Genomic DNA, 13,812 nt, shown 5'->3' on the forward strand with positions numbered 1-13,812 from the left:
GAGTTTGCAGTGGGCCAAGATAGTGCCACTGCACTCCAGCCTAGGTGACAAAGCAAGACTGTGTCTCAAAATAATAATAATAATGATAATAATAATGCATTTAAAAAATAAAAAAAAAAAACAACGTAACATTCACAGACAAGAAATTCTGCCCATCTGTCCACTGTTAATGACATTTATGGACATGTAATATCACAATATTGGGATGGGAGCAATTTAGACAATGGAGTGTCTTCTTTATCTTGGTTTAGAAGGAATTAAACAATAAGTGGTAATATTTTTATATCATGTTAGAAATTGCAAACATCACAGTAATTTTGGATCTGTCTCTACTTTCCAAGAAGATTTCCAAGTGTCAAATATTGCAATACTCATATTTTAATGTTTCATAGGTTTTCAGAAAAGATTTGCTAGGTTAATAATGTTTGCATTTCCAAAATAATAGCAATTTAACTCTAGTTCTCTGAGAAATGTTTAGATATTTCACGTATTTGTTTGTGGAGTTGGGCAGTTCAGACTAAAAACTTCACGTAGGCACCTCTAACATTCTGTAATTACCAACTAGATTCCTATCTTATTGTATCCACCCAATTATAATTGTGATTTGATGAAGGCCTTACTTAGAGAATATACTCAGTGTGTTTAGAGATCTTTTTTCCAGGGAGCTAAATGGACTTCTAAGAGCTAGTTTTATTTATATCTAAACATTTATTTCACCTGCTGACTTTCTTAGATGAATTACTGGAAAGCATACTTAGAAAAGAGATACACGAACTTAGTACTTACATACACTTGTGAGTGTGTAAAAAAAAATAGTATTGTTATTCTCACAGATTTCCCTCCATACAGTGCATGGACTATGCATGTAATTCAACCAGTTTCCCATATGGACATACAGAGAATAGTTTATAAATACATACATAGGTGAAGCATATATTCACATGGGCTCAATCTATTATTGTTGCAGTGAACTCCATAAGCATCACAGTTTTCATCTTCTTGTTTTCCCCCTAGAATAGCAAGATTTCATTGTATGCTGCTAGGAATCGTATTCCCAGTTGTGGCTGAGGGTAAACAAACGCAAAATAGGATCTCTAGGTCTCTTTATTGATGCTGCTCTGGGAGGAGGCAATGCATTAACAAGTGGAGGAAAAAGTTCAGAAGGAAGGGCACTAAATTCAATGCAATGAAAGGAGGGAAAGAGACCCTCAAAGGAAAATCACTTATTTTTCAAGCCTACCTGATAAACAAATTAATTTCCTTTTTCTTCTTCCAGGCTCCAAAATGCCTATGTAGAGGGTAGGGGTGATAGGATTGCATATCGGAGGGAAAAAAATGGCATCAGGGATAAGATAGAATTCTCTATAGTGGATGTCTGTAATTATTTAAGGTGACTACTTTTGAGAGAATTTAGGGTAGCTTGTTAAAGATAGCTTTCTGCTCAGAAAAATGATTCCACTTGGAATTTAAACTACTTGTTTAAATTTACCAGTGGAAAGAGACCCAGAAACAACTGGTACTTATATGCACTTCCCACATCAGTCCACATTGGCACTCTTTCTAGAGTTTGAAAATGTTAGTAGTAGGAAATTCTATGCAAAGCATTATTTGCTGTAAATATTGACACAGAAAATACACTTGTAACCAAATTAATAAAGCAGAAGTCTATGGATTATTAATGGAAACATGGAATTTTCGATAGTTGTTAAAGTGTTTGTTACAGGTAACTTGTTTTGTGCAAGCATTCTTCAATATCCTAATATGCATTTTGTTCACAACGTGTGACTATATATATAAACCATCCCCTTCTACCAGGAAGAGCGTTTCTGAAAACTAGATTATGGGATCATGCACACTGGATATACTTATTTTCCAGTTGCTCTATCTACATGATAGTTTTGAATATTGATGTGACTGATCTGTTGACACCTTCGTTATTTGGGAGACTTAAACTCACTACCCTGTAGCACTGTTGCCACCACAGGTGACTGCTCTTCCCTTTTGTTTACTTCACTACAATTAGTTTCTTACACAGTGGAAGCAAACGGGGAGATTTCCACTGTTGGTAAATAAAGGGCCGTGCATGAGTGCCTCTTAATAGCTTATTATCATGTGTAATCAAACTGAATAATTGCCAGAAAGGAGAGTTCCTGTGCACTGGCAGATGCCCGTTGGCTAAGCTCTGCTCCGGAATGTCACCACACAACAAAGCCCTGGATGGATAATGCATCAGCAGCACTGGGGCTCTAGGCATGTCACGCAGGTGGGGAGAAATCAGCGAGGTGAGGTAAATGTAAGTGTGCCAATGACACGGGAATGGTATTAGATGGATAGGGGGCAAGTGAAAAGACAAAGAAGCCAAGAAATTGAAGAAAACAACTTTCACCACTAAATGGAAATTACCTTGAATGCTGCATTGCACCAGTGACTTTGACAGCTGAAGCAGCAGCAAAGAGAACTTGACTAAGATATTGCCCGTGCTGTTTGCTTTGCAAGGGCCTAAGTGTGGTTGACTTTCGCCTGACAAGATCAATCACCGTTCATACAACACAATGAGCCAAATTCAAGAATGCTTTCTTGGAGGCATTCATAAAAAGATTGAAGAGCAGTAGGCTGTTTCTATGTCTGGATCCACAGGGACACAGAAATACATTTGCTAAATGGCCATTTGCCTATGAATTTTTTTACTTATTATATACAATTTCACTTTGTGAATGTTTACAATTATATGTATAGAATTAAACTTTGGAGGGCTTTATCAATCAGAAAATAAATTCACAGATTTTAGATCATCTGAAAGACACACTTGCTTCTCCCCATTTTAAACGAGATTTCAGAGTTAAGCCTCATTTTCTTGCTCTCTCTGTCTTTACTGTGTTCTCCTATGCAATATGGTATGAATATGGCAGATTTGCAAGCACTCGCTATTTGGCTTTTCAGTAGGTTAGCTTTGTCATACACATGTTCATGCTCACACACAAACACACACATACACATGCACACCAAGTCAGGTGAGCCTCATTACAGGCTGGCGTTCCTTGTGACAGACAAGTAACATCTGTGCTGCTTTGTCTGCAAACAGTGTGTCTGTTGGGGAATCTTATTCACAAATCCTTTAAAACACACAGCCTCCCCCTTCTTCTCTCTCTCCTCTTTTTGCACAAGATGTGAATATGAATTGAAATTCCAAATTAACTGTTCCAGATAAAGCTTAAGGTTTTCATTAATATTTAAATTGAACTATCAGACGTGATGTTGTGATATTTCATACCAACAGCTTGCACAGAGAGGTTTTTAAATATTAAGGTTTCATCATTTTAAAAGGAAAAGAGGAATTGTTCTTTTCTTTAAAACAGTGATACTGTTAAAACTAACCTGAGCTATGTAAGTAACAAGAAAAGCATGAAATTAGACAAATAAGCTTAGGGATCATCTCTGCCATTGCCCACCACTTTGAACACCAGAGCACTCTGCTCTATAACGTAGACTCATTCTGGCACTTTATTTTACTATTATTTTTTGTTCATTTTATTTATTTATTTATTTATTTATTTATTTTGAGATGGAGTCTCGCTCTGTCACCCAGGCTGGAATGCAATGGTGCAATCTCAGCTCACTGCAACCTCCACTTCCTGGGTTCAAGCAATTCTCCTGCCTCAGCCTCCCTAGCAGCTGGGATTACAGGCAACTGCCACCACGCCTGGTTAAAATTTTTTTTTGTATTTTTAGTAGAGACGGATTTCACCATGTTGGCCAGACTGGGCTCTAACTCCTGATCTCAAGTGATCCATCTGCCTCAGCCTCCCAAAGTGTTGAGACTACATGAGTGACCCACTGCCCCCGGCCATCTGGCACTTTACAGAGAAGAACTATAGTGGTTCAGCCAGCAGCTGTTTGTTTGGCTCTTTCCAGTACCTGACATGAAATATGCACTCAATAAATATCTATTTAATACTGAACAAATAGAAATGTGAGCTAGATGTTGTGGTAGACACAAACACACAATTAACAGCCTTCATCCTTGATCATATTAGAGTTTTGAAAAAATATCCTCGTGATTCCAAGAATAAAAATGGGAAGAATTTCTAGAACAGAAATAACAAGAATTAGATGATCCAGAATAGAAGGTTCATGTAAGGGGTAAGTAGAAGTCACAGTTGAAAACAGAAGTCTAGACCAAATCATGGGGCATCTTGAATGTTAGAACTTTGAACTTCTAATTGATTCCATGAGAAAGATGCCACTGAAAGATGTTTTGGCAAGAGAGTGATATGGAAATGAGTGTTTTGGAAAGATTAGCTTATCTATCCCAGAGTCATCTTAGTCTTTCTAGTGGAAAAATAGAAATGTTTAATAGAGGCAATTTCAAAATTTTCCAAGTGAGAAGCAACATGCCCTTAAAGCACTGGGACTATGGCCATGTTTCTTTGAACTATTGATCTTTTAATTGTTTTATAATGACTACATCAGACCTTGATATGCTCTTATGTCTAATTAACTGCTGCTTCTCTATCTTCTTTGCAAGCTCATCTTTCTTTGCCTGAATATTAAATGTTGGAGCATCTCCTACATGCTAGGGTTTAGACTCCCCTCTCGGCTGCACGCTCCTTTCCAAAGCTCTTTCTTAAGCTCCATTTTTTTTTTTTACATGCATGATTATCACATCTACCTACCACCAGATGACATAAAAAGTATATCTTTAGCCCAGCTATTGCTTCTGAGCACTTGGAGCTTATAGCCAACTGCTTAATTAAAATTTCCTCTTGGGCATCTTAAGAAAAATTACCACCAGTGGAGCCGCTAAACATGTATTTAATATTGTCTGTCTTCTCTGTGCAAAAATATAGGCTCTTTGCAGGAAAGAATATTTTTTTTTTTTTACTGCTGCATTCCCCTGTCTACAATAGGACCTGTCACATAGATGGTAGTTAAAAATATTTTTGAACGAAAAAATGACTGAATCTTTGGTCCAAGCTATGATCATCTATTATTTCCAGGGCATACCAAGTTAACAGACTAATTTACTCACTAACATTGTTTAGAATTACTGGCACTTTCTGATAGTAAAAAAAAAAAGTGATTGGCTTTTGATTACTTTTTCTTTTTAAATTTTCAACAAACAATGGACCCCTGTATTTCCCAGAATTAAGATGAACAGCTCCCACTGCCTTCCCCTTGGTAAATTCTTGATAATTTTTTCCTCATCGATTTCTGTCACCACTGAATTAGTTGATTTCCACTCACTGTTTAAAATTTCAAACTTCACACTGTGGTCATATGCACTTAAAAATATATATATATATATATATTCATGACAATGCCCTACTGAAAGCATCAAAAATACTTCCTATTTTTGTTACAATAAAACAGCATGATTATCACACATAACAAAGCTTTGCATGATCCAGCTCCTACTTACCTCTCTATCCCTCAGTGAGTAACAGTCTTCTGCTCATGAATGCTCTTAATCTCTCTGCTGCAGTCACACTGGCCTTGTTGCCTTAGGCTCTCATATTTGGCATGACCCTGCACTACTCAGAAGATTCCTGTTCTTCATGTCACTTAGTTCACTGCATTGTTCCCTTAGATCTAGGTATAGAGATGCTCTTTTCAGGGAAGACTTTTGTGATCACCTTGATTCAGTCGAGTGTTCTTTATAGGAATTAGAACTACAGCCCCTTGTTTGTATGTATCTAGTTTTGTTCACATTTACAAGTTATTAACAAATACTTACTAGATGTCACCCATGACTCATGCATGTACTAGAAACTTGCAGTAGAAAAGTCAACAATTGCAATTATTTACTGCTCTAGACAAAAGTAAAGGAGCCAGATAATAGGCAATATAACGTGTATTATAATGTTAAGTGATAAAGAAAAATAAAACAAGGTAAGTGGTTAGGGATAGAAGATAGTATTATTTCAGGTAAAGTGGTCAGGAAAATTATTTTTTAATTAGAGCTATTTGAAAAAAGAACAGAATAAAGTAAAGGAAAAAGTGTTACAACTACAGGTGGAGGAAAGAGCAAAGGCAAAGGACTTGAGGTAGTAGTATGCCTTATAGGATCAAAATCCAGCCAGCTCACCTCTGGGGCTTGAAGTGAGTGAGCACAGAGAAAGTGAGATGACAACAGACACAAAGGGCTTGAGATCTTATGGGATATTATAGGCCAAGAAAATAATTTGCAATTTGGATTTTATTCTGAGTGTGCTGGGTGGGTGTTTGAAAAGAGGAATGTAATAATTCAGTTTTAGTTTTCCAAGGTTCAGACGATCTAACATGTGGAGAAAAGTTACAGCAGTGAAAGAGCAGAAGCAAAGGGCCCAGTTAGCATGCTATTGCGCTAGCATGGACAGTATGGCTCCTGCCTGAACAAGGAGGATAATGATAAAGATGATAATATGTCAGTTAGCTTCTGAATAATTTCTGACAATAGAGCCAACAGAACTTACTGATCGTTTGGATGTGGGGTAAAAGAGGAAGAAAATAATCACAGATGACTCCCAGGTTTTGGGTCTGAGCAACTGGTTGAATGGTAGTATCATTTAGTAAAGTATGGGACATTGGGAGAAGGACAAATAGATGAAGATTTAGGTTTTGGACATGCTAATTTTGTGATAGCTATTGAACATTCGAGTAGAGATGTCAATGATGCAGTTGGCTAGATGAGCCAGAGTTCAAGTATTAGGACATTATTTATGTTGCTGATTTTAAAAGCATCAAAATTAACAGAATTTAAAGGAAAGCTATAATGCATTCATAATTATTTTAAAATAATGACTTACTTTATAACAGTCAAGGTAGGACCATACTATTTTTGACTTGGATATGTGCTACCATTAGAGAAAACCATGGCCATGAATATATTATACTATTCTACCCTCACATACTGATACAACTAAAGTAGGTGCTAAATACTGACTATTTTGTTTTTATTATCTTTTGATAGGCAGCATAAGAAAATGACAGCAACTTAGCCTTTGGTGCAACATAGCCCTAAAAAGAATTTAGAGAACACAATTTGATAAACTGTCTAAAACTAGAAAATCAGAAAAGATGAGAGAATATATGTAATAGAAAAAGTAGTGGACAGGGAGTTTGCATTTGTGTTCTGGCTTTCAAAAACATGTTGTATAACCTTAAGACAATACCCTCATTTCTCTGGCCTTCAATAAAATCTGCTCAGAAAAGCTGCACAATCTTAGTATCTTCTGACTTAAAAGGAAATTAGCCTCATTTTCTTGATCACTTCATTTTCAAAATGGCCTGTTTTTTTTAAATATGCAAGTTTACTTTATTTTAGTTGGCAATATTAATACCCATTTCAGAAACTCCTTTATCTGGACCATATATCATTAATGCAATATTTTTCTTGCATATCAACCTCCTTAGCTACATAGCAAGTAGAGAACCCTTAGCTTATATATGTTTTTACACCTTGGTTAGCCATTTCATGGGGACAAAAATTAACTCCAACCATAAATGACAATGTGTACGTAACCAAGGGTGCCAGGAGGGAGGAAATTCCTATCGTGATTAAAGAATAGTTCCATGAATATTTTCATCTGTATGGACTTAAAAAAAAACTTTTTGAAAATACTGTATCTGTGCTGCCATTTAATAATGAAAGAATAATCTAATTAAATTTTTAAAAGTACTTTTAGTATAGTCTCCCTTTAACTTGGTAGTCTAGAAATATTTGAGGACACTCATCTACAGGGAAAAGTTTCAAAATAAATATTAGGACTACAGGAGTTCTTATTTTCCATATTTAAGACCCTTTACTTTTCATAATGGGTACATATATTTTTTGAAAACTTAATATATATCTGCAGGGCAATGCTTCTACTTTTTAACTTTTATTTTTAAGTTCAGGAGCACATGTATAGGTTTGTTACATAGGTAAACTTGTGTCATAGAGGTTTGTTGCACAGATTATTTCAGGACTTCTTGACATACTGCTTTCTGGAGAAATAAATGCTCACATTTTGATAGTAGGAACTACATGACCATACAGTAAATAGATTTCTTTTTTTACTCTTTCTGAAACATAGTTAGAATATAAAGAAATTATATTTCACAGGAATCAGACTAATTTTTATTTAATAAATGCAAATGTATGACATTATTAAATAATATAGAACTTCTGAATAAAATAAAATTGTATACTATTATTACAATGGCTATTTACAGTCTAACTTACCTCCCTTTAATTTTTCTTAGTTTTCATAGAAAAAAGCTAAAGGCTTTCCATGAAATAACTCTTTCCTCTTTCTCAGAGAATATCTCGACTGACTCCTTTGCTGTGTTTTCCAGTACTTAGCTTCCCAATCTGTGTTCAACAGAACATTAATGCTCAAGATGTTTAATAGGTGCTCGATAGTAACAGCAATAATAATAAAGAAGTAAAAGGAGACCTTGTTGAAGGAAGGTGGAGAAATGTTGCATGATTCATTTAGAATATTAATGGCTCTGGAAAGTCACACAGAAAAAATAGTTGACTGAATGTGTTTAAACCAACAATTCCCATACTTATTGACCAGAGGCAATTTTTTAAATTACATGTAAACAATTCCCAGACCCATTCCCAGGCACCCTGTGTTGTATAGAAAACAAGTTTTATCATGATGATTAATATTATTATTTAAATTGATAGATAAAATTATATATATGTGTTGTGGATAGCATTATGTTTTAAAGTATATATACATTGTGGAATACAATTTTGAAAACAATCCCGGGTAGTTGACAAATACCTCTACTATATAGGAGTTTCTACATTGCATTCTATTAGACAATGACCTGTATAAGGGTAGGAACTTGTTTATTCTTATATTTCTAGATTCTTTAGTATGTCTAATTTACAGTGTTTACTAGTATTAAGTTGATTATGGTATCAATTATTTTATTTAATTGTATTTTTATATGTGGCATTTATATATAGAAATTCATTGATTTATTATCTTTATTCAAAACCATTTTTGGCCAAATCTCAACACATTTATTACATATGTTCATGCAGTGTTTTAGCCTGGTGTTACTTTCCATGTTAGATTGGCTTGTTAAAATCATATCCATCCTGCAAGATTTAGGTCAAATATTTTCTCTGTGAAAGTTTTCCTGATCCTTTCACTGATTTCCTTCTTCTTCTAATTTCTTACAGCACTAATCCTCACTGTATCTTGGTTCTCAGCAAATTTTCTACTTAATGGTTCACAGCATTGGTGGCTATGCCTCATCTTCCATATGCCTGATCCAGATTTGTAGCCATTCATGCACTTTTCTCTGTGTCTGTACAAACAAGGATTCAAAAATTACTTATTGAGAATATAAAGAAATAGTTATCCTAGTAAGATAGCATTGAATTGGGAAACATTTGCCATGTGGCTCTTAATCATGTAACAGAAAAAAAAAAAAATGTTTGAAAGCATTTATCCCAGTTGTTTGCAAACCTGACGAATTATCCAAACTGTGTTTTTTCGAAGTTACACATTGTAACACCCTATTGCAGACCTGAAGTTCAATCTCCAGGATGAATTTAGAACCCAGATTGCCCAGATTATGACTCCGTGGCTGCCATCTTTCCTGAAAACACAGTGACTTGTCAACCAGAGCTACTTACAGATTATTTGCTATAGAAGGCCAAGAGGAGTGGGGATAGCATGGTATTACTTTCAGTAGCTACTGTCCAACAGCATTAGAGCCACTGGGAAAGATGGTACAGTACAGACCAAGCAAAGCAGAATCTCTGGGGCAAAGTCCAGAAATCTGCATTTCTACTATATTGTCATTTATGGTTGGAGTTAAATGCCCACTAAAGTCTGAAACAAAGTGGAATATTAATAAGGATTTGAGATTTGGGATCAAAAAGACCTGTCTTTAAATCACCTGTTTACACATTTAATTGGCTATTCACTGTTAAGCAACAGTACAATAGAAATAGTAATACTTATTTCGCAGGGTTTTTATAACAGTTAAGCAGGATAGAATAAGTACAATGTGCCATGCAGACTCTAACAAACGTTTGGGACTTAATAAGTAATAGCTTCTCTTGTGGCATAATTGGTGGTGGTGGTGGTGAATACACAAGCAGAAGATCTGCCCCAGTCCGGAGTGTACTGTGGCTCATTATGCATTTTGTAACACCCATATTTACTCTATTTTCTTCCCATTGACCAATTCCCTGTGGATCTGTAAGATTCTATTTTGTATACATATGGTAGTTCACATAGCACAACTCTTTTGGACACTTTGTCTACATAGCAAAACCCAATAACTTCTATTATTATGAATACTTATGCTTCAAAATAAACATTTTAAAACGTTGACTTCATAAAAATTTTGATATGCAAAACATTTTACAAAGAAGTTTTATTTTCTGGTGGTTTTAACTATTAACCTACTTTTGCAACTAATAAAAATGGAGGTTGAGAAGTGTTGGCTATCTAAAGCTCACAAAGGAGGTACATATGTGGCAGAGCTGAGACTCCAAATCCTTCTATCATTACACCAAAGCAGTCTGCCAGAAACATTTTTTAAAAGTTAAATACTTACTAAATATATTTTTATTCAAACCCATTAAAGATTCATAATGCCTATAAAATAATTCTACATCAGAATATTGTATTAATACTGTTATAAGATTACAGTCTTATAGGAATAAGGAAAAATCTTCTGGCCCACAGATAACATGAAGAAACTGTTGTGTACATAAATACTGGATATATTTCATCTGTGAATAGGTAGACCATTTTTGTAGTTCAAATATCCAATCATATTAAAACATACACAATGCGCAAATTCCCTTTCCCGTTGAACTCTTGGCTCTATCCACACAGTTGCCTTTCCTGATGATGGCCATACATTTTACAGCTCCATGTGACTCTCACCTCCAAAAGTTATAACCATATGCAGAAACCCGGGCCCACCTACCTCCAAAAGCTAGCCACTATTGTAAATATTAGGGTTTCTTTATGCTTGTGCAATTAAATGCAACATATATTATTAGTTTCCCTCATTTTACATAAAATACATGATATAATCTCTATTATTAAAAATCATGTGGTTTTCTTCTGTTTTTATCCACATGACAGCATGTTTTGGCAATCATTTCATAGATGTATATACAGACTATCTTATTTTCAGGCTATTATTTTACCTTGATACAACAAATTTCTTTGAACCGCATTCTATTAATGGATTTTTTTCAATCTTTTGCTATTACAGGCTGAATCATATGAAACTGCCAACATTCAACGATTTTTGATTCACATCAATGTCAATTTTATATAGCTCAATCTAATATAAGCAATGCTGGAATAAATTACCTTATATATTTGCAATTTTGCACAGACGTAAGTATAATTCCAGTGTAAATTCCCAGAAAGGAGTAAAAGTACTAGGTCAAAGAATGTGGGTGCGTAGTTTTAATATATTTTGTCAATATACCCACCACAAAGATTACACAAATTTACATTCTCAGTAGCGTATATGAGTACCTATCTCCCTATAGATATTCCTTCAGAGTATCGTGAAACTCCAGAAAATTTGCTGAAGTAATTATTTTAATTTACTTTTTTCTTACCATAAATGACTTGGAGTATCTCCTTGTGTATGTGAACCAGTTTTCATGTCCTCCATGGTGAGCTCTATTTTCAAAATCTTTTCTCTTTTGCTTTCTATTGTATTTTGGGGGCTTTCCTTATTGATTTTCAGATTTTTTTTTTTTCTATTAAAGAGATTCGCACAGTCTGTGGTAGGAGAGGTAAATATTTCTCCTCAGCTTGTTTGTCCTTTGACTTTTGGTACTTTTTTTCTCTCTCTCTTATTGAACAATCTTTCATGTCCTTTGCTTTGAGTCCAATTCTGAAATTTCTTTTCCCTCCACGTTAATTATCCCATGTTTTCTCCTAGCACTTCTATAGTTTATTACTTACATTTAAATATTTTACTTACTTGAAATACATCCTAATAAGCATTGTGACATTAGTCCAAATAAATTATTTTAGACATCTTTTCTGTTCTCCTAATACCACTTACTAAATAGTTCATCTTGTCTCCAGTTGATTTTAGATGCTTACTTTAACATGAACTTAATCTGCATATGTATTTGTCTATTTCTGGAATATCTACTCGTTTTCTTGATATACCTCTCTATTCTCACACTATTATCACACCATTTTAATTTTCAATACTTTATAATATATATAAATATCTGTTAGACTGGTTCTTTCTCATGCTCCTCCTTGTCAGACTGTTTCTGGCTATATTACATGTATATTTTTAAGTTCTCTGTATTTTTTAAAAATTGAATATATAGTTTAAAACTAGGTAATACATTTATATGTTAATCTTTAAAAAATGCATTAATTGCTGTGGCTCCTATTCCCAATTATTTCCCCATCTTCATAGTAACTATTTCTGTAAGTTTTTGTACCATTCTAGAATTTATGTATGTCTATACAATAAAATTAGTGTAATTTATCCCTTCCATTTTATACATAGTAGTATACTACACATTCTGTTCTATACCTTTTACAAAGAATCTTTATTCAAATAAAATATTATGGAACTAAAAAATATATATGTACCATGCAATTAAAATAGCTAATGTCCATTCTCATTTAGAGTATAATCTAAACATACTTATATTTACATAATTGCTGTTTATTAAGAGGATGATAAGCACATATGATGCCACCACTAACTGCAATCTGAAATTTCTCAGTTGTATTCTTGATCATCACCATTAGATAGCATGAATCACACTTATAAGTCTTCAGAAAATTCAAGGCACAATGGTACTTGTCTTCTTTACGGACCATGCTACCTGATGTAATTTGAGACCCTTTAGAAAACTTTCTCTGTTGTTTCTTTGGGACTTAAAGTTGCTTCAAATTTCCTCTGTAGAGACCCACCATTCTAGAGTGATGCCTATTATCACCTGTACAAGTATGCCTGAGATTAGGGAATGTTCCACTTAAAAAGTATATGACTATTGTGAAAAAACTTGATACCATACTGGACTAAGCATCAGAATTCCTGGGCTTTGATTCTAATGCTGCCAGATATTATTGGCATGATCCTGAGCAGGTCATTTAACATCTTTAAGCTCAGACTCATCTTTAAATTGTCTCACCTGTCATATAGTTTTTACTAGGACCAAACATATATATACAAACACCTTGTAAATTGGAAGTATAATAAAAATGTAGGGAATAATTATAAACATCATTTTTTATAGAGATCCAAATGGAAAAAGAATGAAGGGTATTGGCCATTGAAGAAAGAGGTAGCAGAGTCACCAAGTAGAAAAAGTCAGAAAATATCAGAAAACAAATGTCACAATTTTACTGAGGGCCACTCAGAGCAGTAGCTTATCTTCACCTCCTTGGCTTCTTCCCGATGCCAGTGTCAAAGCTCTTGCCACTGTCCTCAACTGCAAGGTGAGCAGTGAAGAAGAAAATCCACAGGGAACAGTCCATCAAAGAGGCAGATCAAGTTCCTTGATGGATGAACATATTAAGGAAGTGCATACTTTAAATAATAATGATTTAATATTAACTGTACGAAAACTAAGAGCAAACATAAATGCTTTCTACATGACAAGCACAGTCTGAGCACTTTACTCTCATTAACTTGTTTAATCCTGATAACAATCATCTGAGTTAGATAATAATGAAGAAACTAAGGCATGAAAAGATTAAGTAAATGACACAGTCACACAGTTTTAAGTGTTGAACCTGGGATTAAAATCCAGTCATTCTTCTCACTTTAATCATTGATTATCTAAAATGTTTCTGACTATTATTG

The sequence above is a fragment of the Macaca nemestrina genome, chromosome 7 (assembly GCF_043159975.1).
Source record: "Macaca nemestrina isolate mMacNem1 chromosome 7, mMacNem.hap1, whole genome shotgun sequence".
In the NCBI taxonomy this organism is placed as follows: Eukaryota; Metazoa; Chordata; class Mammalia; order Primates; family Cercopithecidae; genus Macaca; species Macaca nemestrina.